A 5,000-nucleotide genomic window follows, 5' to 3' on the forward strand; every position below is an offset into this window, starting at 1 on the left:
GTTTCGCCGGCTTTACGGCTGGGGATTTCAACCCGCTCGGTCACTGCAGGGCGCCTCCACGCTTAGGCGCCCTGCTCAACCGTGTTTCACCGGCTTTACGGCTGGGGATTTCAACCCGCACGGCTACCCGCATCGGTCTTACGGGCGCCTCCACGCTTAGACACCCTGCCCGAACGTGTTTCGCCGGCTTTACGGCTGGGGATTTCAACCCGCTCGGTCTCTGCGGGGCGCCTCCACGCTTAGGCGCCCCAATGAACCGTGTTTCGCCGGCTTTACGGCTGGGGATTTCAACCCGCGCGGCTACCCGCATCGGTCTTACGGGCGAAACTCCACGCGGAGTCGCCCTGCCCGAACTTGTTTCGCCGGCTTTACGGCTGGGGATTTCAACCCGCTCGGTCTCTGCGGGGCGCCTCCACGCTTAGGCGCCCCAATGAACCGTGTTTCGCCGGCTTTACGGCTGGGGATTTCAACCCGCGCGGCTACCCGCATCGGTCTTACGGGCAAAACTCCACGCGGAGTCGCCCTGCCCGAACTTGTTTCGCCGGCTTTACGGCTGGGGATTTCAACCCGCTCGGTCTCTGCGGGCGCCTCCACGCTTAGGCGCCCCAATGAACCGTGTTTCGCCGGCTTTACGGCTGGGGATTTCAACCCGCTCGGTCTCTGCGGGGCGCCTCCACGCTTAGGCGCCCCAATGAACCGTGTTTCGCCGGCTTTACGGCTGGGGATTTCAACCCGCTCGGTCTCTGCGGGGCGCCTCCACGCTTAGGCGCCCCAATGAACCGTGTTTCACCGGCTTTACGGCTGGGGATTTCAACCCGCGCGGCTACCCGCATCGGCCTTACGGGCGAAACTCCACGCGGAGTCACCCTGCCCGACCGCTTTTCGCCGGCTTTACGGCTGGGGATTTCAACCCGCATCGGTCTTACGGGCGCCTCCACGCTTAGACGCCCTGCCCCACCGTGTTTCGCCGGCTCTACGGCTGGGGATTTCAACCCGCGTGATCCGTGTTTTTCGGTAACATATTCGTGTTCCTTGCCCCCGACGGGCCGTGTTTTTCGGTAACAAAATCGTGTCTTTTGTCCCCGCTGCACCGTGTTTTTTGCCCCGCTCAACCGTGTTTTTTGCCCCCGCTCAACCGTGCTTACTGCCCCCGCTCAACCGTGTTTTTTCGGTAACATAATCGTGTCTTCGGGTAACATAATCTTGTCTTTCGGGCCATTTTACACCGACGGAGGCACCCACAGGGGCCATGTACACCCCGCTTGGCATGTACATGAGGGGCTGCCTCTTCCAAAAATCCTTCCCCCCTATAGGGGAATATGCATTTTGGGTCTCCAGCCACGCCCAGGGTTACCACCCCCTGGAAATCCCCCAGGTTTACCCCCCATTTTATGTGGATGCATAGATTCAGACCGCCCTGCTCCACCGCTTTTGGCCATTTTTGCCCAACGTTAGCCGCTTCGGCGTGCCGCTGGACTGTTTTCGGGCCTTTTTCACCGACGCTTGGCCGTATCCGCTTAGTTTTCCCCAACGCTTGGCCGCATCCGCTTAGTTTTCCCCCGCTGGACTGTTTTCGGGTCATTTTTGCCCAACGTTAGCGGCTTCCGCTTGCCGCTGGACTGTTTTCGGGCCCTTTTTCACCGACCCTTGGCCGTATCCGCTTAGTTTTCCCCAACGCGTGGCCGCATCCGCTTAGTTTTCCCCCGCTGAACTGTTTTCGGATCACTTTTGCCCAACGTTAGCCGCTTCCGCTTGCCGCTGGGCTGTTTTCGGGCCATTTTTCCCCAACACTTGGCCGTATCCGCTTAGTTTTCCCCAACGCGTGGCCGCATCCGCTTAGTTTTCCCCCGCTGAACTGTTTTCGGGTCAGTTTTGCCCAACGTTAGCCGCTACCGCTTGCCGCTGGACTGTTTTCGGGCCAATTTCCACCGACTCTTGGCCGTATCCGCTTAGTTTTCCCCAACGCGTGGCCGCATCCGCTTAGTTTTCCCCCGCTGAACTGTTTTCGGGTCACTTTTGCCCAACGTTAGCCGCTTCCGCTTGCCGCTGGACTGTTTTCGGGCCAATTTCCACCGACTCTTGGCCGTATCCGCTTAGTTTTCCCCAACGCGTGGCCGCATCCGCTTAGTTTTCCCCCGCTGAACTGTTTTCGGGTCAGTTTTGCCCAACGTTAGCCGCTTCCGCTTGCCGCTGGACTATTTTCGGGCCAATTTCCACCGACTCTTGGCCGTATCCGCTTAGTTTTCCCCAACGCGTGGCCGCATCCGCTTAGTTTTCCCCCGCTGAACTGTTTTCGGGTCAGTTTTGCCCAACGTTAGCCGCTTCCGCTTGCCGCAGGGCTGTTTTCGGGCCAATTTCCACCGACACTTGGCCGCATCCGCTTAGTTTTCCCCAACGCGTGGCCGCATCCGCTTAGTTTTCCCCCGCTTAACTGTTTTCGGGTCACTTTTCCCCAACGTTAGCCGCTTCCGCTTGCCGCTGGGCTGTTTTCGGGCCATTTTTCCCCAACACTTGGCCGTATCCGCTTGGTTTTCCCCAACGCGTGGCCGCATCCGCTTAGTTTTCCCCCGCTGAACTGTTTTCGGGTCACTTTTGCCCAACGTTAGCCGCTTCCGCTTGCCACTGGACTGTTTTCGGGCCAATTTCCACCGACTCTGGGCCGGATCCGCTTAGTTTTCCCCAACGCTTGGCTGCATCCGCTTAATTTTCCCCAGCTGAACTGTTTTCGGGTCACTTTGTCCCAACGTTAGCCGTTTCCGCTTGCCGCTGGACTGTTTTCGGGCCATTTTCCACCGACTCTTGGCCGTATCCGCTTGGTTTTCCCCAACGCTTGGCTGCTTCCGCTTAATTTCCCCCAGCTGAACTGTTTTCGGGTCACTTTTGCCCAACGTTAGCCGTTTCCGCTTGCCGCTGGACTGTTTTCGGGCCATTTTTCACCGACACTTGGCCGTATCCGCTTAGTTTTCGCCAACAATTGGCTGCATCCGCTTAATTTTCCAAGCTATACTGCTTTCGGGTCAGTTTTGCCCAACGTTAGCCGCTTCCGCTTGCCGCTGGGCTGTTTTCGGGCCATTTTCCACCCACGCTGGCACCGACGGGGCCATGTACACCCACGCGCGTGTACATGAGGGGGCACCCATTTTTGAAAACCTTGCCCCCCTATAGGGGAATATGCATTTTGAGGCTCTAGCCACGCCCAGGGTTACCACTCCCTGAAAATCCCCCAAGTCAAAATCACCCATGTAAAATATTCAAAAAAATCTCAAAAAATCACAAAAAATTTATAAAATCAAATAAATTCAAAAAAAAAAAAAAAATTTCAAAAATTCAAAAAAAATTCAAAAAATTCAAAAAAATTCAAAAAAATTCAAAAATTTCAAAAATTCAAAAAAATTTCAAAAAAAATTTCAAAAATTTGCCCCGCTGAACTGTTTTCGGGTCACTTTTGCCCAACGTTAGCCGCTTCCGCTTGCCGCTGGACTGTTTTCGGGCCAATTTCCACCGACTCTTGGCCGTATCCGCTTAGTTTTCCCCAACGCGTGGCCGCATCCGCTTAGTTTTCCCCCGCTGAACTGTTTTCGGGTCACTTTTGCCCAACGTTAGCCGCTTCCGCTTGCCGCTGGGCTGTTTTCGGGCCAATTTCCACCGACACTTGGCCGCATCCGCTTAGTTTTCCCCAACGCGTGCCCGCATCCGCTTAGTTTTCCCCCGCTGAACTGTTTTCGGGTCACTTTTGCCCAACGTTAGCCGCTTCCGCTTGCCGCTGGACTGTTTTCGGGCCAATTTCCACCGACTCTTGGCCGTATCCGCTTAGTTTTCCCCAACGCGTGGCCGCATCCGCTTAGTTTTCCCCCGCTGAACTGTTTTCGGGGCACTTTTGCCCAACGTTAGCCGCTTCCGCTTGCCGCTGGGCTGTTTTCGGGCCAATTTCCACCGACACTTGGCCGCATCCGCTTAGTTTTCCCCAACGCGTGGCCGCATCCGCTTAGTTTTCCCCCGCTTAACTGTTTTCGGGTCACTTTTCCCCAACGTTAGCCGCTTCCGCTTGCCGCTGGGCTGTTTTCGGGCCATTTTTCCCCCACACTTGGCCGTATCCGCTTAGTTTTCCCCAACGCGTGGCCGCATCCGCCTAGTTTTGCCCCGCTGAACTGTTTTCGGGTCACTTTTGCCCAACGTTAGCCGCTTCCGCTTGCCGCTGGACTGTTTTCGGGCCAATTTCCACCGACTCTTGGCCGTATCCGCTTAGTTTTCCCCAACGCGTGGCCGCATCCGCTTAGTTTTCCCCCGCTGAACTGTTTTCGGGTCACTTTTGCCCAACGTTAGCCGCTTCCGCTTGCCGCTGGGCTGTTTTCGGGCCAATTTCCACCGACACTTGGCCGCATCCGCTTAGTTTTCCCCAACGCGTGCCCGCATCCGCTTAGTTTTCCCCCGCTGAACTGTTTTCGGGTCACTTTTGCCCAACGTTAGCCGCTTCCGCTTGCCGCTGGGCTGTTTTCGGGCCATTTTTCCCCCACACTTGGCCGTATCCGCTTAGTTTTCCCCAACGCGTGGCCGCATCCGCTTAGTTTTCCCCCGCTGAACTGTTTTCGGGTCACTTTTGCCCAACGTTAGCCGCTTCCGCTTGCCGCTGGACTGTTTTCGGGCCATTTTTCACCGACACTTGGCCGTATCCGCTTAGTTTTCGCCAACAATTGGCTGCATCCGCTTAATTTTCCAAGCTATACTGCTTTCGGGTCAGTTTTGCCCAACGTTAGCCGCTTCCGCTTGCCGCTGGGCTGTTTTCGGGCCATTTTCCACCCACGCTGGCACCGACGGGGCCATGTACACCCACGCGCGTGTACATGAGGGGGCACCCATTTTTGAAAACCTTGCCCCCCTATAGGGGAATATGCATTTTGAGGCTCTAGCCACGCCCAGGGTTACCACCCCCTGAAAATCCCCCAAGTCAAAATCACCCATGTAAAATATTCAAAAAAATCTCAAAAAATCACAAAAAATTT

This window comes from Carex rostrata, unplaced genomic scaffold (assembly GCF_964058835.1).
Source record: "Carex rostrata unplaced genomic scaffold, lpCarRost1.2 SCAFFOLD_51, whole genome shotgun sequence".
NCBI classification, from domain to species: Eukaryota; Viridiplantae; Streptophyta; class Magnoliopsida; order Poales; family Cyperaceae; genus Carex; species Carex rostrata.